The sequence below is a fragment of the Hyla sarda genome, chromosome 7 (genome assembly GCF_029499605.1).
Source record: "Hyla sarda isolate aHylSar1 chromosome 7, aHylSar1.hap1, whole genome shotgun sequence".
Classification (NCBI taxonomy): Eukaryota; Metazoa; Chordata; class Amphibia; order Anura; family Hylidae; genus Hyla; species Hyla sarda.
The window spans coordinates 170,652,394-170,679,667 of record NC_079195.1 but is presented as its reverse complement, the minus strand read 5'-3'; the positions used below and the strand labels follow the sequence as shown (position 1 = coordinate 170,679,667).

General features: G+C 44.4%; 1 protein-coding gene across 10 annotated transcripts in view; it reads left to right on the top strand.

Annotated features, from left to right (window-relative positions):
- Positions 1-27,274, top strand: part of LOC130282724 (dual specificity phosphatase 29-like) — a 57,152-nt gene that overhangs the window by 13,813 nt on the left and 16,065 nt on the right. Inside the window, exon 1 of one of the 10 annotated variants that reach the window (XM_056531289.1) lies at positions 8,833-8,849. The exons of the other annotated variants lie outside the window; for them this stretch is intronic. The gene's annotated coding sequence lies outside the window, so the exon portion shown is untranslated. Of the gene's footprint in view, positions 1-8,832; positions 8,850-27,274 lie in introns of those variants that run through there. 10 annotated transcript variants of the gene reach the window in all.

Sequence of the window (27,274 nt, the reverse complement as noted above, 5' to 3'; positions counted from 1 at the left end):
TCACTAACGGGCGTTAGAAAATCACATTATCGTCTATGAGATTTTTCTAATAGCCGTTTTAACCCGTTATTAATAACGGCCGTTATTTTGTGACGGGCAAATGAACGGGAGAAATAGTGCATGCACTAATTCTCCCGTTACTATCGCCCGTCACAAAATAACGGCTGTTATTAATAACGGGCGATAACTGGTTAAATCGGCTATTAGAAGAATCCCATAGACTATAATGGGATTTTCTAACGGCCGTTAGTGATTTTGTACCGGCCATATAACTGCCGATTTCCTAACGGGCGTTCATAACGGAAGTGTTTTTATAGTGTGAAAGGGGCCTAAGACTATGGGAAATTTATGTTCCAGCATAACTTCCAAATGGCTGGAGATATTTTGAGGAAACTTGGCATACATGTTACTTTTATGTCTAATAAAAATATATGAGTTAAATTAACCCTAACCTACCCCCTAACGTGAAGGATAGTGTTTTTGTCTTAAGTCCCATGCAAGTATATAGGACTTCCAGTACCTTACTCTAAGCTCTGCTCTGCATCTCCTGGTGAGTGGGTCAGTCCAGCCACATCCATCCCGCATGCCACAACCCATTTCACAAAGCTACACCCACCATTTAAGCCACACCCCTTTTATTTTCTACTCTTTTTGTCCTCTGGTCCGGCTTGCAAGTCATAAAAAACCACGCCTCCTTTTTCTGGCCTAAAATCTTTTCAATCCCACCTGAGGACAGGATACAAGGATTAGATATGAGGACAGGATATGAGGGCGGGAGATGAGGTCAGGATGTGAGGATGGGATATGAGGTCGGGATATGAGGTCGGGATATGAGGTCGGGATATGAGATCGGGATATGAGGATGGGATATGAGGTCGGGATATGAGGACAAGTACTTCCTCCTATGTTGTTTTTCCTCCCCTACAAGGATTAGGTTGGAAAAACTGGGCAATGCCGGGTACCCAGCTAGTGATAAAATATAAGTTTTATAATATTAACATGTCTATTTATAAAGTCAAGGATCCGAGTACTGAATAGCTAACAAAATGCTGTTCCCAGGACTTTAACAAGTACAGTTAATCTCTGGCACAAATTTATTACCTTCTACATGAAGCATATAATATTTCTCACAAGAACCAAATAAAAACATGACCACACAAAGGGTATGTTCTACAATATGAGTTGGATTTGACACTGATCTTGAAATGGCTTCCACCATGAAATCCACAAAAAAAATATAGAGATATATAATCTATGTCAAAATGTTAAATTAACTAAATGTACTCAATTTGCATTTTATGAATTTGCAATGCAGATTTTAATTTTGCTTCAAGAATTGGTATGTCATTTTGGTGAGGATTTAATGTGTTACTGGCTGAGTTTCCAGCATTGCACGTAACAAAGGATTCATTCCTGGTAAAAGCTTTCGCCTCAGGAAATATTTCTTATGTACTTTTTCAAGAGTTATCTAGACTCTTAGAGTAGGGTCAAAAACTAAATTCCCCTCGCTTGGAATAGCACATAATTTCGAATGACTGGTGTCATCTACTGTCCACATTTTTTTGGCTATAATGCACTCCCACCTGTATTTTCTAATGTTTGCTTTGCTAAGTTTCCATCCAAGGCCTTGTCCACACAGCAGAATGTCTGCCTGGACATTTTCTAGGCGGACATTCTGCAGACAACTGATCAGAGATGTGCCGTCTCCATAGACTGCAATGCATTTCCAAGTGGATTCCGTCGAATGAATTGACATGACAATTCTTTCAGTGGAAGCCATAATCAGGACTTTCGCCATGAGCACAATACAGCAGAAATTAATTTAAAGCATTCTTCTATTTAACCCCTTAACCCCTTAAGGACTCAGCCCATTTTGGCCTTAAGGACTCAGACAATTTAATTTTTACGTTTTCATTTTTTCCTCCTCGCCTTCTAAAAATCATAACTCTTTTATATTTTCATCCACAGACTAGTATGAGGGCTTGTTTTTTGCGCGACCAGTTGTCCTTTGTAATGACATCACTCATTATATCATAAAATGTATGGCGCAACCAAAAAACACTATTTTTGTGGGGAAATTAAAACGAAAAACGCAATTTTGCTAATTTTGGAAGGTTTTGTTTTCACGCCGTACAATTTATGTTAAAAATGACATGTGTTCTTTATTCTGAGGGTCAATACGATTAAAATGATACCCATTATTATATACTTTTATATTATTGTTGCGCTTAAAAAAAATCACAAACTTTTTAACCAAATTAGTACGTTTATAATCCCTTTATTTTGATGACCTCTAACTTTTTTATTTTTCCGTATAAGTGGCGGTATGGGGGCTCATTTTTTGCGCCATGATCTTTACTTTTTTTTGATACCACATTTGCATATAAAAAACTTTTAATACATTTTTTATAATTTTTTTTAAATAAAATGTATTAAAAAAGTAGGAATTTTGGACTTTTTTAATTTTTTTTCGTTCACCCCGTTCACCGTACGGGATCATTAACATTTTATTTTAATAGTTCGGACATTTACGCACGCGGCGATACCAAATATGTCTATAAAAAATGTTTTTTACGCTTTTTGGGGGTAAAATAGGAAAAAACGGACGTTTTACTTTTTTATTGGGGGAGGGGATTTTTCACTTTTTTTTTACTTTAACTTTTACATTTTTTTACATTTTTTTTTACACTTGAATAGTCCCCATAGGGGACTATTCATAGCAATACCATGATTGCTAATACTGATCTGTTCTATGTATAGGACATAGAACAGATCAGTATTATCGGTCATCTCCGGCTCTGGTCTGCTCGATCACAGACCAGAGCAGGAGACGCCGGGAGCCGCACGGAGGAAGGAGAGGGGACCTCCGTGCGGCGTTATAAATGATCGGATCCCCGCAGCAGCGCTGCGGGCGATCCGATCGTTCATTTAAATGGCGAACTGCCGCAGATGCCGGGATCTGTATTGATCCCGACACCTGAGGGGTTAATGTCGGACGCCCGCGAGATCACGGGCGTCGGCCATTGCCGGCGGGTCCCTGGCTGCGATCAGCAGCCGGGGTCAGCCGCGCATGACACGGGCATCGCTCCGATGCCCGCGGTTATGCTTAGGACGTAAATGTACATCCTGGTGCGTTAAGTACCACCTCACCAAACGTACATTTACGTCCTGCGTCCTTAAGGGGTTAAAGGGGTACTCCGGTGAAAACCTTTTTTCTTTTAAATCAACTGGTGGCAGAAAGTTAAACATATTTGTAAATTACTTCTATTAAAAAATCTTAATCCTTCCAGTACTTATTAGCTGCTGAATGCTACAGAGGAAATTCCTTTCTTTTTGGAACACTGATGACCTCATGAGCACAGTGCTCTCTGCTGACATCTCTGTCCATTTTAGCAACCATGCATAGCAGATGTATGCTAAGGGAAGCATGGTGGCTCAGTGGTTAGCACTGCTGCCTTGCAGTGCTGGGGACTTGGGTTCAAATGTCACTAAGGACAACAATAAATAAAGCGTTATTATTATAATAACGTCAGCAGAGAGAACTGTGCTCGTGATGTCATCAGAGAGCATTCCAAAAAGAAAAACATTTCCTCTGTAGTATTCAGCAGCTAATAAGTACAGGAAGGATTAAGATTTTTTAATAGAAGTTATTTACAAATCTGTTTAACTTTCTGCCACCAGTTGATTTAAAAGAAAAAAGGTTTTCACCGGAGTACCGCTTTATTTTTCAGTGTAGGACCAGAGTGTTTTTTGCACATCTGACCACTTTTACTTTAAGCATTAATAACTCTGGGACGCTTTTACCTTTCATTCTGATTCAGAGATTGTTTTTTCGTGACATATTCTACTTTATGTTAGTGGTAAAATTTTGTCGATACTTCCATTTTTTCATCAAATTTTTCACCAATAAATTATGCAACATTTTGCATTTTTCTAATTTTGAAGCTCTCTGCTTGTAAGGAAAACAGACATTCCAAATAAATTATATATTGATTCACAAATACAATATGTCTACTTCATGTTTGCATCATAAAGTTGACATGTTTTTACTTTTGGAAGACATCAGAGGGCTTCAAAGTTCAGCAGCAATTTTCCAATTTTTCACAACATTTTCAAAATCAGAATTTTTCATGGACCAGTTCAGGTTTGAAGTGGATTTGAAGGGCTTTCTTATTAGAAATACCCCACAAATGACCCCATTATAAAAACTGCACTCCTCAAAGTATTAAAAATGACATTCAGTAAGTGTGTTAACCCTTTAGGTGTTTCACGGGAATAGCAGCAAAGTGACACTCGCATGTTCTTGTAAACCAAGTTTTTGAATTTTTTCAAGGGGTAAAAGGAGAAAAATCCTCTCAAAATTTGTAACCCAATTTCTCTCGAGTAAGGAAATACCTCATATGTGTATGTCAAGTGTTCGGTGGGCGCAGTAGAGTGCTCAGAAGGGAAGGAGCGACAGTGGGATTTTGGACAGTAAGTTTTTCTGAAATGGTTTTTGAGGGGCATGTCACATTTAGGAAACATCTATGGTGCCAGAACAGCAAAACCCCCACATGGCATACCATTTTGGAAACTACACCCCTCAAGGCACGTAACAAGGGGTCCAGTGAGCCTTAACACCCCACAGGTGTTTGACGACTTTTTGTTAAAGTCGGATGTGTAAATGAAAAAAATAAAAATATATTTTTTTCTACTAAAGTGCAGTTTTTTCCCCCCAAATTTACAATTTTTATAAAGGGTATTGGGAGAAAATGCCCCCCAAAATTTGTTACCCATCTCTTCTGAGTATGGAAATACCCCGTTAGGACGTAAAATGCTCTGCGGGCGAACTACAATGCTCAGAAGAGATGGAGTCACGTTTGGCTTTTGGAAAGCAAATTTTGCTGAAATGGTTTTTGGGGGGCATGTCGCATTTAGGAAGCCCCTATGGTGCCAGAACAGCAAAAATACCCACATGGCATACTATTTTGGAAACTACACCCCTCAAGGAACGTAACTAGGTGTACAGTGAGACTTAACACCTTACAAGTATTTCAAGACTTTTTGTTAAATTTGGATGTGTAAATGAAAAGAGAATTTTTTTCACTAAAATGCTAGTTTTTCCCCAAATTTTACATTTTTACAAGGGGTAATTGGAGAAAACTACCCCCAAAATTTGTAACCCCATTTCTTCTGAGTATGGAAATACCCCATGTTTGGATGTCAAGTGCTCTGAGGGCGAACTACAATGCTCAGAAGAGGAGGAGCGCCATTGAGCTTTTGAAGAGTGAATTTGTTTGGAATGGAAGTCAGGGGCCATGTGCGTTTACAAAGCCCCTCGTGGTGCCAGAACAGTGGACCTCCCCACATGTGACCCCATATTGGAAACTATACCCCTCACAGAATTTAATCTGGGCTGCAGTGAGCATTGACACCCCACTGGCATTTGACAGATCTTTGGAACAGTGGACTGAGCAAAAGAAAAATACATTTTTTCATTTTCACAGACCACTGTTCCAAAAATCTGTCAGACACCTGTGGGGTGTAAATGCTCACTGTACCCCTTATTACATTACGTGAGGGCTGTAGTTTCCAAAAACTCCACATGTTGGGGGGGTCCATTGTTCTGGCACTATGGGGGCTTTGTAAACACACGTGGCCTTCAATTCCGGACACATTTTCTCTTCAAAATCCCAATGGCGCTCCCTCTCTTCTGAGCATTGTAGTTTGCCCGCAGAGCACTTTACATCCACATATGGGGTATGTTCTTACTCAGAAGAAATGGGGTTACAAATTTTGTGGGGCTTTTTTCCTATTTTCCCTTGTGCAAATGAAAAATTTAGGGTAACACCAGCATTTTAGTGAAATTTTTTTTTTTTCATTTTCCCATCCAAATTTAATGAAAATTTGTCAAACACCTGTGGGGTGTTAAAGCTCACTATACCCCTTGGTTACATCCTGTGAGGGGTGTAGTTTCCAAAATGGGGTCACATGTCTGTATTTATTTTTTTGCGTTTGTCAGAGCCGCTGTAAAATCAGCCACTCCTGTGCAAATCACCAATTTAGGCCTCTAATGTACATAGTGCGCTCTCACTCCTGAGCCTTGTTGTGTGCCGCAGAGCATTTTACGCCCACATATGGGGTATTTCCGTACTCAGGAGAAATTGCGTTACAAATTTTGGGGGTCTTTTTTTCCTTTTACCTCTTGTGAAAATAAAAAGTAAAGGGCAACACCAGCATGTTAGTGTAAAACATTTTTTTTTTTACACTAACAGGCTGGTGTAGACCCCAACTTTTCCTTTTCATAAGGGGTAAAAGGAGAAAAAGCCCCCCAAAATTTGTAGTGTAATTTCTCCCACCCCATATGTGGCCCTAAACTGTTTCCTTGAAATACGACAGGGCTCTGGTAGAGCCAAACAGGGTGCCTCCAGCTGTTGCTAAACTCCCAGCATGCCTGGACAGTCAGTGGCTGTCCAGAAATTCTGGGAGTTTTTGTTTTGCAACAGCTGGAGGCTCCATTTTGGAAACACTGCTGCAAAATGCGTTTTTCATTTTTATTGGGGGGGGGGGGGGGGACAGTGTAAGGGGGTGTATATGTAGTGTTTTACCCTTTATTATGTGTTAGTGTAGTGTAGTGTTATTAGGGTACATTTGCACTGGCCGAGTTTTACAGTGAGTTCCCCGCTAGGAGTTTGCGCTACAGCGAAAAATTTGCCGCAGCTCATACTTGAAGCAGAAAACTTACTGTAAACCTGCCTGTGTGAATGTACCCTGTATGTTCACATGGGGGGGGCAAACCTCCAGCTGTTTCAAAACTACAACTCCCAGCATGTACTGACAGACCGTGCATGCTGGGAGTTGTACTTTTGCAACAGCTGGAGGCACACTGGTTGGAAAACCTTCAGTTAGGTTCTGTTATCTAACTCAGTATTTTCCAAACCAGTGTGCCTCCAGCAGTTGCAAAACTACAACTCCCAGCATGTACTGATTGCCGAAGGGCATGCTGGGAGATGTAGTTATGCAACAGCTGGAGGGATCGCAACTACAACTCCCAGAATGCTGGGATTTGCTGTTTTGCAACATCTGGAGAGCTACAGTATAGAGACCACTGCAAACTGTGGCCCTCCAGATGTTGTAAAACTACAAATCTCAGCATGCTCTGACAGCAAACAGTTGTGTGGGCATGCTAGGAGTTGTAGTTTTGCAAGATGTGGAGGGCTATAGTTCAGAGACTACTGTATAGTGGTCTCAAACTGTAGCTCTCCAGCTGTTGCAAAACTACAAATCCCAGCATGCCCAAACAGCTTTCTGGGCATGCTGGGAGTTGTAGTTTTGCAACATCTGGAGTGCTACAGTATAGAGACCACTATATAGTGGTCTTGGACTGTAGCCCTACAGATGTTGCTAGGCAACTTACCGGCTTCCATCGGATCCAGGGAGCTTGCTGCACGACATCGCCGCCCGCCGATCTCAGACACAGATAGTTGCCCTGAGGGTAAGCCAGTCCCCTTCGTTTCCTCGGTCTGCCCCGCCAATTGTGGGTGGGCAGAACGGGGAAAACGAAAGTTAATCTGCTATTGGTCGTCGCGTCTATACGACCGATAGCAGGGATAGGAGGGGGGGCACCCCTGCCACCTTACTCCTATCCCTTCAGGGGGATCATGGATGTCTTGGACAACCACGATCCCCCTTATATTCCGGGTCACCATAGACCCGTAATGACCAAGAATCGCGCAAATCGCAAGTGTGAATTCACTTGCGATTTGCGCCGATCGCCGACATGGGGGGGGGGGGGGGGGTCTGATGAACCGAAATTCCCACGGACGTATGCGTACGTCCTTGGTCCTTAACTACCAGGGTGCTTAGGCGTACGTCCATGGTCCTTAAGGGGTTAAAGAATTCTTCTGCCAGATTCCACTCAGATATTTTGTTGTGTAAACATGGCCTCAGACAATATTCTAGCTGAACCATACATAGTTCTTCCTAATAAAATAGCAGCAATATTACCATTTAGGAGAGCAGCTGTTTCCCAAGCTCTCCTAAGATGACCCCTTGCCCTTCTATCCATCGGGTCCTTTAGTTAAGAGGAATCATCAAAGGGACGCATAGTCTTTAATGAAACTTTAGACACTTGGGCATCAATTTTTGAGAACCTCTTGTCAAAGCTTAGTGCCCTCCTTTTAAATTAATTAAATTTAAATTAAGTTAACTTAGTAAAATAAAACACCTAATAAAAAAAACTGTATAAATTGGGTATGGTTGTATGGACCTACAGAGTGTACTGCGTAGAAATAAAAAAAAATTTAATTTTGCAACCAAAATCATTTTTGGGGGCTTCTCCACAGACTTTGTGGTACAAAGTACAATTGGTTCCGCAAACAGCAAGCCCTCATAAGGGTCTGTAGAGGGAAAATTGAAAGAGTTAAAAGGAGAACTCCAGAATATAAAAATTGTCCCCCATACTGCCGACAGTAAAAAAAATAAAGATATACATACCTTCCTTCGCTCCCTCGGGGCCTCCGGTAACCGGCTCCGGTCTCTACCGCAATCCTCTACTTGGTTGCTGGTGGTCGGCGAGTCATACTGCGCACAGCCAATAACTGGCCGCAGTGAAGTCCCGACTCGGCCGGTGATAAGCTGAGCGGCAGTGTGAGAACCCTTTAAGACACAAAATTCTTCACTACACCGGCACCTGCTGCCGGAGCCAAAAACGTCAGACTGCCGCTCAGCTTATCGCCAGCCAAGCCGGGACTTCACTGCAGCCGGTGATTGGCTGAGTGCTGTATGGCTTGCCGACCACCGGCAACCAGGAAGAGGATCGCGGCGGAGACCGGAACCGGTTACCGAAGGCCCCGGGGGAGCAGAGGAAGGTATGTACATCTTTATTTTTTTTACTGCTGGCAGTATGGGGGACAATTTTTATATTCTGGAGTTCTCCTTTAAGGATTTTAAAAGGAGAAGTGTGAAAATACATAAATGAAAAATTACTGCATCATCAAGGGGTTAAACAAGAGATCGCTTCATGCCAGCTATTAGCAGCGGCTTTAAGTTGCTGAAAACAGCCAGCAGCTGTCAGGTATGAAGTTGGCTTGGCTCTGGAGCACACTCCATACACCCTTAAAGGGGTACTCCGGTGGGGGGAAAAATGAAATCAATTGGTGCCAGAAAGTTAAACAGATTTCTAATTTACTTCTATAAAAAAAAAAAAATCTTAATCCAGCTGCTGTTTACTACAAAGGAAATTGAGTAGTTCTTTTCAGTCTGACCACAGTGCTTTTCTGCTGACAGTACTGTCTATGTCAGGAACTGTCCAGAGCAGGAGAGGTTTGCTATAAGGATTTGCTCCTACTCTGGACAATTCCTGACATGGACAGAAGTGTCAGCAGAGAGCACTGTGGTCAGACTAAAAAGAACTATGCAACTTCCTCTGTAGCATACAGGATCTGATAAATACTGTAAGAATTAAGATATTTTTTTTTTTATAGAAGTAATTTACAAATCTGTCTAACCTTCTGTAACAAGTTGATATAAAAAAATTGTACATATTTGCTCTTGGAAGAGTATTATTGCTTAACCCCTTAAGGACTCAGGGTTTTTCAGTTTTTGCATTTTCGTTTTTTCCTCCTTACCTTTTAAAAATCATAACCCTTTCAATTTTCCACCTAAAAATCCATATTGTGGCTTATTTTTTGTGTCACCAATTCTACTTTGCAGTGACAGTCATTTTACCCAAAAATCCACGGCAAAACAGAATAAAAAATCATTGTGCGACAAAATCGAAGAAAAAACGCCATTTTGTAATTTTTGTAAGCTTCCGTTTCAACGCAGTGCATATTTCGGTAAAAATGACACCTTATCATTATTCTGTAGGCCCATACAGTTAAAATGATACCCTACTTATATGGGTTTGATTTTGTCGTACTTCTGGCAAAAAACATAACTACATGCAGGAAAATTTTGACGTTTAAAAATGTCCTCTTCTGACCCCTATAGCTTTTTTATTTTTCCACCTACAGGGCGGTATAGGGCTCATTTTTTGCACCGTGATCTGAAGTTTTTATCGGTACCATTATTGTTTTGATCGGACTTTTTGATCACTTTTTATTCATTTTTTAATGGTATAAAAAGTGACCAAAAATGCGCTTTTTTTTACGTGTACGCCATTGACGCGGTTTAATTAACAATATATTTTTATAGTTCTGACATTTATGTACGCGGCGATACCACATATGTTTATTTTTATTTATACAGTTTTTTTTATGGGAAAAGGGGGGTGATTCAAACTTTTAATAGAGAAGGGGTTAAATGATCTTTATTAACACTTTTTTTTAAACTTTTTTTTTTGCAATCTTATAGCTCCCATAGGGACCTATAACACCGCACACACTGATCTTTTACACAGATCACAGGCGTGTATTAACACGCCTATGATCAGTGTTATCGGCGCTTGACTGCTCCTGCCTGGATCTCAGGCACGGAGCAGTCATTCGCCGATCGGACACAGAGGAGGCAGGAAAGGGCCCTCCCGGTGTCCTGTAAGCTGTTCGTGACGCCACGATTTCCCCGCAGTAGTCCCGCACAGCCCGACTGAGCAGCTGGGATACTTTCACTTTCGCTTCAGACGTGGCGGTCAGCATAGCGGCGTGACCCCGTCCTTCATCGTTAAGGGGTTAAAAAACAATTCTATTAATATTGTAGGCTATAATGGAGTTGTACTTTAACTGTACTTTGTAGCATGATATAAATAATTTGTATTATTTCATTTTCAGATTTTCAGATTAAGAAGTAATATGTTGATTTAATTATTAATATAATAAACATGTTAACATACAGCATTACAAGCATTAGTTTACCACCTATAATTAGACATTTTGTGGGGCTTAGAAGCTGAAGCATTCTAGCTATGACTTATTGTCTGTGTCTTAAGTATGGAGGGTGCTGACCTTGTCACTCAGTGATTTTAAGATGATTTTTTTTGTAATACCAAGAAGCCCAGACATTCATTGAACTGCCAACTGCATACAACCATATTTCAGGGAACCAAGTACAATGACAGCTGCTTTCACAGAACTGGGTTCAGATAACTCTTTAGCCTTGTGTGGTAGCCCTTGGGGGGTGTATGGTAGTAGTGGTATGGTATCGGTATAGGAGGGGTTAATGTTATGTTATAATAATGTTATAATGTAATGCTATAGTTCGTGATGCCAGGCTGAGGGCTGTTATGCTGAGTCAATGCTCCGGTCTATCGCCGCCCTTCCCAGTAACGATATGTGCATGAAATGACTGAAGGTCCACAAAGAGATTGAACATGAACTTGAACAACTTTACTTAAGTGCTTGCAGTATCCAAGGCACAGTAACAGTCTCATATAAACAGTCCTTATCTTGCTTAGTGACTGGCAGTTGTTGTGGACCTTTGAGTTAGTCATACAGTCTCTGAATTTAGGGTAGATATTTGCAGATCCGTCCGGATTTAGGGGTATTATTAGGTCCGGTGATGCTGCAGAGTGTCTGGGGATTGATACACTCTAGACTTAGAATTGTTCAGCCATTGCCGCAAGGCTCGGGTCTAACTCACTGCGTTAGTTGCTGCGCAGATCCTTCTCTCATGACAGCCCACGAGGTAAGAGAGAGAAACATGGCCGCCGCCGCTCGCTTATATGGGCAGGGGGCGGGGTGAATCCGATTGGTCTGAACATCTGTCATTCACCATTACAGAGAGTAATGGGATTGCTTACGTCACAGGGCCTCCAAAGGTCCTTAAGCTTAATACCATAGAGTTCACCCGCAGGTCCTGCAACGCTATGGCACAGTTAATTAACCATTTATTTACAGATATATCATTACATTTACATTAACCTTATATAGACCACTGGTCTATTAGTAGAAATAGAGGCGACAAGGGGTTAAGTGACAGGGATCCCTATGTCCTAGGGACTCTGGCTATGGGGACCCACACATACATAGGTACCGTATAGGATGTGGTACCGGGACACCACACTTGGCTGACTCATCAAGCAGAAGCCAGGGGGTCTATACCCTGTCAAATTTCTTTGGGCACTTACGACTCACATAAAGAGCCTGGTATAACGGGACATACTTGTTGACCAAAGTCAGCCAAAGAGACAGCGGGGGAGGGGAGGTATCCTTCCAGTCATCACTACCACCTTACGGGCACAGAACAGCAAAAAGCGAATCAATAGGCATCTGAGTGAACTAGAAACCACCTCATTAATGACTCCCAGCAAGCATACCATAGGGGTGAGTAGGAAAGGAAAGTCTTGATTATCAGCCAGAAACCCCATCACCTCCCTCCAGAAGAGAGCAATGACAGGACATTTCCATACAGCATGTGGAAAAGTGGCGACTTCACAAGAACAACGGAAACACAAATCAGATTGAGAAACACCAATACGCTTCAGCTTAGCAGGAGTATAATAGAACCGTAAATCATACCGGGATTGGATCAGCATCTCTCTACTACTGACTACTGTAGAATAATAAGAGCCTTCAACCTCCTTCCACTGATCCTCAGACAAATCCGGGATATCAGCCACCCATTTAGGAAATTCTTGTGAAAACGGGCTAGGCCCAAGTGTCTGAAGGAGAGCATTGGCCTGAGTTAGGGTTTAGAGAAATCCATGGTGCCCAGGAGAAGCTCCACCTTAGAAAATATACGTCAGGGAGCCAAACTGCACCTGAACCACATGCCTAAGCTGAAGATACCTATGGAAGGCATTTCCAGGGATATCATAACGTTCCTTCATGTCTGAGAAGGAAAAGAGAACCTGATCCTCAGCAAACAAGTGGATCACAAATTTGACACCATGAGAACCCCAGAACCTGGCTTCCTGTAACCCATGTAGGTGAGATAAATGTACATTCCCCCACAAGGGTGCTCTAGGAGATACCAGAGGCTGTGGAAATTTACTCGACACCACGAACCATACTTTAGCTACAGTCTGAAGGGGAATAGGAAAAGAAGAATGAGAATGATACCTGTAGAGTGTATTAGTAAGAGCTTCATAGGAACTCATAATTGCTCCAGCCAAGGCAGTCGCTGAGTTGGACACATCCAGATTGAGCCACCACACTGCGTAGACCAGTTGGGAGGCAAGAAAATAGTTAGACATCAGGGGCAGCTAAGCCGCCATGCCACTTAGGAGCCTGGAAAAGAGCCCGACCAAGTCTGGGAGATTTCCCCTTCCAGTATAAGGATCCCAGAGCACCACACAGTGTGTTAAAATATTTCCTAGGGGGAATCGTGGGAGCTAAATGAAACAGATAAAGGAATTTAGGAAGGTAAAAATATTGATCCTGCCCGCTAAGAAGAGAGGGAGTTAGGACCAGGCAGTCAGCCACAGCACAGTGGAGCGGAGAAGAGGCTCCAAGTTCAGGGGCAGATAATGTATCCGGGATCCAGATACCTTGACCCCTAAATATCTAAAACGGGAAACTACCTGCACCCCTGCCAGAAGAGAGGCTGGGAGGGAAACTCCAGAGGATAGTGCCATTAGGGATGACTTAGTCCAGTTGACCCGCAAGCCCAAAATTGAAGGAAACCAGTCAAGTAGATCAATAAGGGACAGGAGCAAACCATTTGCATCCACTAAATATACCAGGGTGTCATCCGTATACATTGAAACCTTCTCTACAATTGACCCCCTGGGAATACCACAGATCGCAGGGTCCCTGCTCCATCGCCAACCCGAAAAGGAAGGGAGATAGCGGGCACCCCTGCCTCGTCACATGGCCCAGAAGAAAGGGAGCAGAAACATCTAATTTAGTGCGAATACGGGCTCTAGGACCATTGTAGAGTACGCGAACCAAAGCACAAATTCGGGGACCAAACCCAAACGCACCTACAACCTCCCACAGATAAGGCCACAACACAAAGTCAAAGGCTTTGTAAATATCCAGATTAACCACCACACCAGTAGGAAACCCCTCCCCCACCGCAGCTATGTTAAGTTGCAGACGCTTCAAATTAACATCAGTGGCCCTACCCGGCATAAACCCAATTTGGTCAGGATGAATGATAGCATTAATGACCCGATATAGGCGAGTAGCCAGGACTCTAGCCAAGATCTTAATATCAACATTCAACAGGGAAATAGGTCTATAAGAATCAGGCAGCAGCGGGTCCTTTCCAGGCTTAGAGATCACTACAATCAACGACTCCCTCATAGAGTCTGGAAGAGCATTAGCCGCAGCTATCGAAACAGTGAAACAATTTAAGAAGTATAGGGGCCAGTTGCTCCTCATTCATCCTATACCAATCACCTATCATCCTATTTAAACCGGGGATCTTCCCATGGTGAAGATCACATATGGCCAGTTCAACCTCTTCAACTGTGAAGAGGGCATCTAATGCATCTAATGCCTCGGCCTGTGCACGACTAAGTGTGGGAAGGGACAAGTCACGCAAGAAGAACAACATTTCCCCATGACAGGGCAAAGAAGGGGCCGCATACGAAGAGGAGTAAAAGTCCTGAAAGACAGATCAGCCGGGGGTCTACCACCACAGCACTGTCATTGCCCTTAATACAAGGGATAGAGGTAGCAGGGTGACTCGCCCTCGCCAAATGTGCCAAAAGTTTACCATTTTTATCTCCAAATTCAAAGTGGGCAGCCTCCCTATCCGCTAACCACAACTGGACCCCATCTTTCTGAATAACCAACAGGGATCTCTGCGCCTTGGCCCATACTCTCTCTGTCTCAGGAGAGGGGTTCCTAACATACTGTGTTTAAAGAACACTCACCTCCTGCAACAGCCTACCCTTCATCTCTAGGAATAATGTAATGAATCCCGGCACTCACTTATCTTCAAGCAATGTAGATTTATTCACGCAAGACGCGTTTCGGCGGTAAGCCATTTTCAATTGCAGACATGTCAATTGCAGATATGTCTGCAATTGAAAAAGGCTTACCGCCGAAACGCGTCTTGCATGAATAAATCTACATTGCTTGAAGATAAGTGAGGGCTGGGATTCATTACATTATTCCTATTATCTCTATCCTCATGCACAACGCTAGTCCAAGTACCGCCCTATATTTTGAACTGTTACCCTTCATCTCTGACCTACATTTCCGCTGGCCTGCTACTCCTGCTGTAAAGACACTTCTAATCATGGCTTTGTAGGTGTCCCATTTAACTAAGGGGTCAGGAAAAGCGGCATTATGTGCCAATAATCAGCATGAGCAGCTCCCAGAGCCTCCACAACTGCCCCGGCCTGTAGCCACCCAGGGTGCATGCTCCAGATACGGGATGGGGGATTAGGGCCTAAGTGCAGGACTACCACCCCTAGTGGTGTAGGAAACCTTTCTTACCAAAGGAAGGAGGTCGTCGGATGTCAGTGCGAAATCAATGTGAGAGAACGAGTAAAAGGAAAAGTAAGTAGCAGTGGGGTACTTCCACCTCCAGAGGTCGTTCAGGCCCAACGCCAATCGCCAAGTATTAAAGGAGGAGGAGCCAGGGTCAGCAGCAGTGGTGCGGTTGATCAGTGGATCAGGAGCCATGTTGACATCACCTATGAAAAGGACAGGGTCAGAGGGAAAAGACATTAGTTTGTTAGTAACAAGCTCCAGTACAGAAACCTGAAAGGGAGGAGGTACATAAACAGAGACAAGAACAAATGAGAAAGAACCCAGAGAACAGTGTAAAATCACAAATCTCCCAAAGTGGTCACAGGCTACCTGAGAAACCGCCAGGGACAGGGACTTCGTGATTAGCACCGAAACACCCCTAGCATAGTTGGAATAGGAAGTATAATAGCCCCTCGCTATCCAGGCCCTTTTTAGAGCAAGAATTTTCTGACCCGTAATATGAGTCTCCTGTAGACAATGTGAGGAGACTGACGTTTCAAAAAGTCCAGGCACAAGGCCGTTTAAACTTGGAATTAAGCCCCCAGACATTCCAGCTAGCCACCTTTTGTGTCCCCATCATAAAATATAACACTGCACATGCACAGGAAAACCCGAGGGAGGACCAGAACAGAGAAGGGCAGAGCACCGGGACCATACATACCACATTCACCCAACAGAAAGACGAACAGGGCACAGACACATAACACTGAAACAAAGTCAATCACTCTAACACTTAACGGGACGTGACAAACTGCTAGTCTCTAACACAGTGCAGACCTAGACCCTAAATACAACTGCTACGGGCATTTAAAGAACGCCGAACATGACTAAAACCACAATTAATCTAATCCCACAAGAAAAACTTTGTCAACACTGTAGACACTACCCATATAGACATATATATCCTACAAAGAAAATGGTAAACTGAAATCTCCCCCTGAGATTGGGGGAGATTTATCAAAGCTGTCTCTGTCCCGCATAAATATAGACCAAACTACAGAGGGTTAGGCTTATCTATTGTGCACCTAATTTACCTGCTCTGGTAGGGGGTGTAAGGTATCTTCCACCACAGAGACCCTGTGCTCCACCTCTTCAGTGCGCTCACGTACCTTTTGGGTCTCATGTCGCAAGATAAATTCCTGCTGCAGCTCATCCACTTTAGTCACCATAACGGATTGACAGTAGGTAAAGGCCGCTAAGAGCTCTGAGAACCGATGGTCCATAGCTGTGGCATCATAGACTGACCTTTTATGGGACTGCGGCTGCTGGAGAGTCGGAGACCCTTCAATCAGTGACAGAGGCGGATCAGGAGAATCACCTCTAGGACGGTCCTGAGAGCTGAAGAACTGGCTCAGCGCTTTCGCCGCCTGCACAGAAACTTTAGTAGGAAACGGAGTCTGAGTACCAGGATCTTGCTGAGAAGGGCCACCGGAGCAGGAGGACCCGTCATAAGAGGAAGCCTCCTCATCAGAAGTCTGCCGAAAGGTCTCAGCATACACTTTGGATTTCTTATTCTTGTGACGAGGGCCGCCCATGATCAACAGGGCCACACAAAGAGCAGGCAGAAAGTCACCAGAAACCCAGTCCAAGGAATGCAGATGAAGCACACCGGGCAGGAGCAGGGTCCACAGCGTATCGCAGATTGCGGAGGCAGACCACAAAGCACCAAAAGCCCCAGTAAGACAGTAACAAGTCACCCGTAATGGTAGGGCAAAAGGCAGCAGAGGCAAAGATAGAAGATTGTATGGAGATCCACCTCACCTGCAGCAGCAAACAGCCTGGAGCCTTATGGACACCTCCCAGGCCAGCTCTGAGGAGCCGAGGAGTATCCTAGCGATAGGAAAGCCATGCCCACAAGGCTGCAATGGCGGCGAAGAGTCCTCACTGCCCAAAGAAGATTCATCTCAGCCCAAGGATTGGAGGGAGCAGCTGACACCACCGCAGAGCGGTAGAGATGCCGCCCGACAGCCGCAAAAGAGAACCCCATTCCCGCACCAGAAGACCGCTGCACACAGAGTCCGCCAACGCATACCAGCAAGGTCCTCCGCTAGAGCCAAAGAGCCGCAGGGGTAAGTACCGGCCACTTTTCAGGAGTGCAGAGCAACAGGAGCTCCAGCGCATGCGACCGCTTAGCTCGACATCCAAGCTCCACCTTTAACAGATCCTTTTTAAGTGCCTTTCCCATTTAATACATTTATGGCATATCTACAGGACATGTAAAAAAAAATATTATACATTTTACAAATTTGTCTAAAAAATCTTTTAAGTTTATTACTTACTAGCTGAGTACCCGGCGTTGCCTGGTTTTTCCTTCCTAATCCATGTTGGGGAGGAAAATCAACAATGGAGGAAGCATTTGACTTCATATCCCATCCTCATGTAATGTATTGTTGTCATATCCCAACCCCATATCCTGTCCTCCTATCTCAACCTCATATCCCATCCTCATATCCTGACCTCCTATTCTATCCTCATATCTCGACCTCCTATTCCAACCTCCTATCTCGACCTCATATCCCGGCCTCCTATCCCGTCCTCATATCCCAACCTCCTATCCCGTCCTCATATGCCGACCTCATACCCAGTCCTCATGTCCAGACCTCCTATCCTGTCCTCATATCCCGTCCTCCTATCCCGACCGTATGGGTCATCCTCATATCTCGACCTCCTAGCCCGACCTCTTTTTCCATCCTCATATCCCATCCTCCTATCCCTTCCTCATGTCCTGTCCTCCGGTGGGACTGATTTGTGATGAAGATATTGTAAGTTGAAAATAGAAGGGGACATGACTTTGTGGGACTGGGCGTGATTTGCAAGCCAGACCGATGCACAAAAAGGGTAGAGAATAAAAGGGGTGGTGCTTAAACAGTGGGCATGTCTTTGTGAGATGGAGTGTGGCTTGCAAGCCGGACTGACACATTCACCAGGAGATGCAGAGGGGAGTTTGTGGAGTAAGGTACTGGAAGTCCCATATACTTGCATAGGACTTGAAACAAAAACCCATCTTTTATATAAGGGTGTAGCACCAATATATCCAGAAGGCACAGTGTGTGGCACTTTTATATTCAGGGGCACAGTGTGTGTCAGTATTATATAGAGAGAGTAAGAGATATGCTGCAAAGGTGAGGAGCAAAAACATTGGTGACAAACTCTGAAGAGACTAGTCATGAGCAGAAGCCATGATAGCGTTCGGGGTAGGATGGGGAAGAAAAGGAAAGAGAACAGCTCAGAGATTGGAGAAATCACCACCTGTGTGTCACTGGATGTATAGAGGATCTGTCTGCTCTCCTTACCTCTGTTATAGTAAATCCTTGTGTTACCCATAAGATAACAACTTCTACCTTTCTAAGGCCCATTTTACATTCCATGTTCCCACTGTTCCATTTAATTTGTCTTCTGAGTGACCGGGAGACATCCAGAGAGGGCTGGGTGGATGATATTGTATGTGGGTGTGTGGGATGTGTGTACCAGGGCTGCTTTTAAAGGCATACTCCAGAGAAGAAAACAATTTGTAAGTTATAAAGTATTTATCAGCTGCTATATGCTCAAAAAAAAGTTATGTAGTTCTTTACAGTCTGACCACATTACGCTTTGCTGCCACCTCTGTCTGTGTCAAGAACTGTTGAGAGCAGGACATAGTGAACCTCTCCTGCTTTCGACAGTTCCTGACACAGACAGAGGTGGCAGCAGAGGGCACTGTGATCAGATTGGAAATAACTACACAACTTCCTCTGGAGCATACAGCAGCTGATAAGTACTGGAAGGATTAAAACTTTTAAATAGAAGTAATTTACAAATTTGAAATGAATAAATGTTTTCCCCTTTAAAATCACAGTCTGACCTAAGTTGAGGGCACCAGAGGCTTGTGTTCTATCTCTTAAAAGTTTTGGAAATCCTTAACATACCTTGCACACTTAAACTAAACATTAACCATTTATATCAATAGGCAACTGTATTAAACTGCCTGAGTGAGCAAGAAAATAAATATGTAAGGTTGCAAATAATTGCAAACATACTGCCAATACTAAGCACATTTATGAAATGTCTTTCTGACAATAAACAGACATAGCCTGTACATATGTCTGCTGAGGGCAATTTGTCAGGGAACTGTACTGCTGTAGATGATGTCAGGGGTCACACAGCTGAGCAGAGAGTGCTTAGTTACATTCGCTAGTAAAGACTGAAATTACATGCCGAGGTCCTGTCCAATGCTTCTTTGGTCACTTGACCTCACACTGAACAGGATCTTTAGTGATCAGCAGAATGAGGAGTGCTGAGGATGTATCTAGTAACACACATGCATAACTACTGACACAACTAAGCAACTGTTTATAAGCTTAAATACTCAAAATATATATGGACAGGGCCGGTGCAAGGATTTCTGCCAACACAAGCGAAGCTCCCCCCCAAGTCGACTACCACACTCCACCACCGGCCACCAGAACTCCCACACGCAAGTACATATAATGTAGTAGATGTAACCTGCAGTCCTATGTAACAGCACAGATAACAGTGATAACCCTCAGAGTACAGATAATGTATAGATGTGACCTGCAGTCCTATGTAACACCACAGATAACACAGTGATAACTCTCTGAGTACAGATAATGTAGTAGATATGATATGCAGTCCTATGTCACCCCACAGATAACACAGTGATAACCCTCTGAGTACAGATAATGTAGTAGATGTGTCCTGCAGTCCTATGTAACACCACAGATAACAGTGATAACCCTCTGAGTACAGATAATGTAGTAGATGTGTCCTGCAGTCCTATGTAACACCACAGATAACAGTGATAACCCTCTGAGTACAGATAATGTAGTAGATGTGATATGCAGTCCTATGTTACACCACAGATAACACAGTGATAACCCTCTGAGTACAGATAATGTAGTAGATGTGTCCTGCAGTCCTATGTAACACCACAGATAACACGGGTAGCATCTACTACATTATCTGTACTCTGAGGGTTATCACTGTGTTATCTGTGGTGTTACATAGGACTGTAGGTCACATCTACTACATTATCTGTACTCTGAGGGTTATCACTGTGTTATCTGTGGTGTTACATAGGACTGTAGGTCACATCTACTACATTATCTGTACTCTGAGGGTTATCACTGTGTTATCTGTGGTGTTACATAGGACTGCAGGTCACATCTATACATTATCTGTACTTGCGTGTGGGAGTTCTGGTGGCCGGTGGTGGAGTGTGGTAGTCGACTTATCCATCCCCCGCTTCCATTATCCATCCCCCGTTTCCATTACCTCCATCCCCCTGCTTCCATTATCCATCCCCCCGCTTCCATTACCCCCCCCCCCCCCGCTTCCATTATCCATCCCCCCGCACTTCCATTACCCCCCCTGCTGCCATTATCCACCCCCGTTTCCATTACCCCCCTGCTTCCATTATCCATCCCCCCTGCTCCTTCTTCCATTATGCCCTCCTGCTTTCATTATCCACCCCGTCTCCATTAACCCCCCCCCTTGCTCCTTCTTCCATCATCCATCCCCCCTGCTCTGTTTCCGTTATCCATCCCCCCTTCTTCCATTAACCCCCCCCCTCTGCTTCCACTGCCTCCTCTGCTTCCATTAAACCCCCCCTCTGCTTCCACTGTCTCCTCTGCTTCCATTAACCCCCCCATCTGCTTCCACTGTCTCCTCTGCTTCCATTAAACCCCCCCCCTCTGCTTCCATTAAACCCCCCCCCCCCCGCTCCTTCTTATATTCACCCCTCCTGCCCTTGCTTCCATTAACACCCGCACTTCTATTAATTACCCCTTCTAATCAACCCCCCTCCCATTTGCATTAAAAATCCCCGCTCCCCACCCTCACCTGTGCGGCGTTCTGTCTGCAGGAAGCGTCCCTCATGTTATTGCTGCCCGGGCGCAGGATCCTCACTGGCAGAAGCGTTCAGCACATGACGCTGACGCTTCCGCCAGAAGTGAAATTCAATTGGTCTAAAGTCCCTGCGGCGCATAATAGCGCAGCAGGCACTTAAGAACAGTAAGCAGCGGCGGTGCAGCGCCGCTGCTCATATGTGTTTTGTGAGAGGCCCCTGCACCGGCTGCACAGGGCAGCTTTTATTTATCTGTGGTCCCAGGGGGAGGTGTGAGGTTGCACTAGGAGCAAGTGAAGTAGTAGTGAAGCCTGTTCATGATGCCCAGGAGAGTAACTGTTCTGCTGCCGTGGGCGCCGCTCTATGAGCGAGCGACACACATGGAACAAACAACACAGCCCAGCGGGCGGCGGGGCGCAACACGGCTTAAAAAAGTCCTTGATTTTTCCGCCCTCTGGTCCGTGCGCCCATAAGCGACTGCTTGGTCTGCCTTATGGAACAAAAAAACAACAACTCAACAGCTAACATGCAGTGCATCTTTAATCCATGGGGCTGGTTATACTATGCAAAGATGTTAACGGGCTACTACAACCCAGGGCTATTTATATAACTGGTATTTTCATTTGGGCCTTCTTAAGGGCCTGTTAACCCTGCTACTTCTGTACCTTGTCTAAGCCCTGGCCATCAGTGATTATTTTATTCCTATATATGTTAAAAGGGAATACCAGCACTAACTTTTTGGTAGTGGGGGTAACACTAATGCCAATGGTCTTTACCATTTCCCGATCCGTGGCTACATACCTCCATCATTGCCATTTTTCTGTTTATACAAATGAACTTGCTTGGTGCACTCAGGGCATTCCTAAGCCCTGAGTGCACCATGGCGTCCGGACCACTTCCTCATAGTAAACACTCAATATACATATGGATATCCCTTGCTCTGTGAAATCAATCTCTCAAGCAGAGAGTTTTCACTTACAGATGTTCCCTGGAAGCGGCACATGCACATTAGTCACTGAAAGGAGGCCGTAAGTAACAGTAACATAGTTCATAGAGGTTGGTAAAAAAGACCAGAGTCCATGAAGTTCAACCTATAACCCTAATGAGCCCTACTGAGTTGATCTAGAGGAAGGAAAAAACCCTCATACTAGAGGTAAAAATTCCTTCCCGACTCCAAACATGGCAGTCAGAATAAATTCCTGGATCAACGTTCTGTCCCTATAAATCTAGTATACATAACCAGTAATGTTATTATTCTCATAAAATGCATCCAGACCCCTTTTTTAACTCTTTTACAGAGTTCTCCATGACCACCTCCTCAAACAGAATTCCACAGTCTCACTGCTCTTAGAGTAAAGAACCTCCGTCTGTGCTGGTGTAGAAACCTTCTTTCCTCTAAACGTAGAGGATGCCCCCTTGTTATAGATACAGTCCTGGGTATAAATAGATCATGGGAGAGATCTCTGTATGGTCCCCTGATATACTTATCCTGTTAAGGACCAAGGGCGTACATGTACATCCTGGGTCCTTTCCCTTTCTATAATGCAGGGCCATGCGATATTAACCCTTTAGATACGGCTTTCAAGGTCCATTGCCACGTCTAAAGTGAAACTAAACTACCCCGGCTAGCTCAGGGGGCTGTTTGGGATCGCCGTGGTGAAATCGCGGCATCCCGAACAGCTGTAGGACACGAGGGGGGTCCGCTTACCTGCCTCCTGGTGTCCAATCGCTGAATGACTGCTCAGTGCCTGAGATCCAGGCATGAACGTCAAGCGGCAGAATCATCGATCAATGGTTTCCTATGAGAAACCATTAATCAATGTAAAAGATCAGTGTGTGCAGTGTTATAGCCCCCTATGGAATCTATAACATTGCAAAAAAAAGTGGAAAAAAAGTTAATAAAGATCATATAACCCCTTCCCTAATAAAAGTTTGAATCACCCCCCTTTTCCCATTTAAAAAAAAAAAAAAAAAAACAGTATAAATGTATGTATGTATTCATCAATCTTTTATGTGGCACTGTATCAAATGCTTTGGAAAAATCTGGATACACGACATACAGCAATTCCCCCTGGTCCAGTCTGGAGCTCACCTCCTCATAAAAGCTGATCAGGTTAGTTTGACAGGACCGATCCCTCATAAAGCCATGCTGACATGGAGGCATACATTTATTTTTATCAAGATACTCCAAAATAGCATCTCTTAGCAAACCCTCAAACAATTTACATACAACAGAGGTTAAAATAACAGGTCTATAATTCCCGAGGTCACCTTTTGACCCCTTTTTAAATATTGGCACCACATTTGCCATGCGCCAGTCCTGGGGAACAGTCCCTGTCACTATAGAGTCCCTGAACATTTAAATAAATAGGGGTCTGTCTATTACATTTGTGGTGTCCCGATACCGTACACGTACTGTACCTTGTGTTATAAGTCCCGAAGGTCAGAGTTCCTCCGCACTGATAGGATGCTTAGTGGGATAACCCCTAGTCACCTCTTCCTTCTTTAATTTTATGTGTTTGTAATATATGTAATGTATAGTGTAAATATTGATTCCAGGACCTTAGGTCACATGATTATTAATTATATTGTTCTGCTAAGGTTAAGGACCTTCCAGGTCAGGTGCTCATGTCACGTGTTGTACCACAATGCTTTGTATTAGGACTGACAGGTCTGGGGGACCAATAAGCTTAAAGCCCACCCCTTTAGATATAAGGGCGCTGTTACCCAATCATCACTCTCTTGGGTTCCGGCCTAGCAGAGAGAGGAGTTCTGTGTATACCTTCAAGACAAATCTAGGGCTGAAGCCTACTAACTTCAGCCGAATACAAAACCGTGAGTTCAATCTAACTCAATCCTAATCCTATGTGGCTGCTGGACCTAAACAATTCCCCTAAATCCAGTGGAACAGCATAAAGCAATTGCTTCAAGCTTACAAGGTCCTGTGAGGAACCTAAAGTCCGGTCCTCTGTAAAGACTGTTACTACATTTAACCTGCATAAAATCTGCAGTAAAAGTTATCTTCAATTTACTAAAACTCCGGTTGTGGACAATCCTTTATTCCTCTCTATCGTTCCTGGGATGGGTGGCAGTAGGACATATATACAGAAAGGAACCCTCACCCTGGCATCACGACAGTTAAGGGTTAATCCAACACCCTTTCATCACTGCAGAGCTACACACTACCTACCCTACACCCCCAAGCTACCACACATTACTTAATTTATTTAGAACTCAAGTGTGAATGCCATCTGGACCTGGTGATTTGTCAATTTTGATTTTTTGTAGGTGGCACTGTACTTCTTCCTGGGTTACACAGGTGACCTGTACTGGGGAGTTTACCTTATCTTGCTGTATTTCACCTGGCATTTCATTTTCCTCGGTGAACACAGTGGAGAAGAATTTGTTTACAAAAATTGAGGAAGAAATTATAAACTGGCATCAGGAAAAAGAAAATATATTAAAGGGCCTACACTTTCATTTTTGACCTTTTTGCTATTTATATAGTTAAAGTGAAATCTCTCTGCTCACGAGACAGGTTTCACAGGAGAAAGGATATCCATAAGAAATCATTCAGCAGGCATCCCGTGACAATGCCCAGGGGGGTCCTGAGACCACAGTGAATTCACACCGGCGATCTGCGGCGATACAGGTCACGTGAGACCCGATGACCCAGAATTAGAAGGTGATCGGCGATGTACTATATACTGGCAAATACCTCCTGTGGAGCTGGGGGGAGATGGTGATCCCGTCACCTCCCCAAGAGCGCTGCTATTGGTCGGACCGTCCAACCAATAGCAGCCGGTAGGGGAGGGGTTAATGTCCCATTCTCTCAGCTCTGCTCGCCCACCGAGCTCAGTCAGCGGAAGATCCAGGGACGCCCCTCTGCCAAGATCTGTGCCCCTCAGGGCTGAAGAAGAGGTTAGTGCAGGGTGAGATTCAGTGCAGGGACAGGTGGGAGGTTGAATAAATTCATAAATAAATAAAAATCCCCCCCCCCTGACCCCCTAATGGGTCCTCAAGGGTCCACCACAGATTTTGCGGGTCGGGCCCTATCAGGGTTTCAGGGCGCTGCATTTGCCCCCCCCCCCCCCCCCTTTTGTTTTTGGGATACAGCGTTTTTTTTTTACTTTATTTTTTTATAACACCATGATATATAAGCTACACCAAACACATACACTACACTCGCCCCCCCCCCCCCCACCCCCCGCAGAGAAAAAGGTGATGGCCTGCCGGGCACTTTCGACCGAGGAGGGCAAACGCTTTACTTGCCTCCGACTCTGAATCTGCCAGTGAGGACGAGGAAGATCCTACTTTCCTGTGTTCTTCCACATCCTCCTCATCCTCTAGCATTGATGATGAGTCCCCCAGAAGACGGCGGCAATGTGAGGCCACATACCCCCACGATAGTGACCCAGTGGATGACACTAGTACGAGAGTCCATGCCGCTCGTAATAGGACCCCCAGAGGGGTATCAGCCACAAATTCTTGTGTTTGTTGGCGACTTGCTGCCGGATACACTGAAATAGACTATTTTAGTTATTTCAGTGTCGACTTTGTCAATCATATGGTGGAGCAAACTAACTTGTACACCCAACAATTAATTGCCCACTACCCTGATTCGTTTAAGGCTAGGTCCAATGAATGATACGCCGTCAGTGCAGCCAAAATTAGTACATTTTGGGGCCTCGTACTGCATAAGGGCCTAGTCAAAAAAACAAGTGTCAGGCAGTACTGAAGCGAGGGACATCCTCTACCAGACCCCGCTTTACAGTATTGCCATGGCACGGAAGCGGTTCAAGGCCATTTGGAAATGCCTGCATTACGCTGATAGTGCGGCATGTCCCCCCCCCCCCCCCCCCCAGGTGATCCTTCGTATGACCGGCTTTACAAAGTGAGGCCGGTCATAGATCACTTTGGTGCCAAATTTTTGGAGGCCTATGCAGCGCTCAGGGAGCTCTCTGTAGATGAATCAGTTTTAAAGGGGAGACTCCTCTTCCGCCAGTATATTCCCTCGAAGCAGGCGTGTTATGGCGTGAAACTCTACAAACTTTGTGTGAGTACCTCCGGGTACACAAGTTTAGAGTATATGAGGGACGGGATTCCCATATTGAACCCCCAGAATGTCCCCCTGCTCTGGGTGGGAAACTCGTTTGGGACCTTGTGCACCCATTACTGGATAAGGGTTACCACGTGTATGTGGACAACTTTTATACCAGCATCCCTCTGTTCACCTCCCTTGCCACCAGATCTACGTCTGCTTGTGGGACCGTGCGGAAGAACCAGAGAGGCCTCGCTCTAAATTTTGTTGACACCTATGCCCAAGGGTGAGTCCCATGCCCACCCATGAAAACCTGTTGCTGGTCAGGTATAAGTATAAGAGGGATATCCTTATGCTGACCACAATTCATGGTAATGGCAACTCACCTGTCCCTGTGAGAGGTACCACAACAATGGTCATCAAGCCTGATTGTATTCTGGACTACAATCAGTATATGGGGGGAGTGGATCTCTCTGATCAAGTCCTCAAGCCATACAAAAAAGTTGCGGTCTACTTAGTACAGGTTGCCATGTACAACTCTTTTGTACTGTCCCAGTACGCTGGCAACACAGGGACATTCCTCCTAAAGGCCCGGATCTTTGGTGACTGGGAAAGAGCAGGCCGGAGTTCCCAAGAAACTGGAGTTATAGGTGCCAGGATCGTCCCAGGTCAGCACTTTCCAGGTGAAATCCCTCACACTGGAAAGAAGGGACGATCTCAGAAAAAAATGCAGAGTGTGTCACAAGAGGGGGATACGGAAGGACACCACCTATCAATGTGACACTTGCCCCGATCATCCAGGCCTCTGCATTAAAAACTGCTTGATGGAGTATCGCACTTCCATGAAGTACTACATTTTCCCTATTCATTTTAATTTCCCATAATTTGACCCCAATGTACCAAGTCCAGAGTACATTCCAAATTTACATCCCAATATGAGGTATGTCCTTACTCCAAAGAAATGTATTTACAATGACATTTTTCCTTATCACATCCCACTTTAATGAACATATATCAAACACCTGTGGGGTGTTAAGGAATGTAACA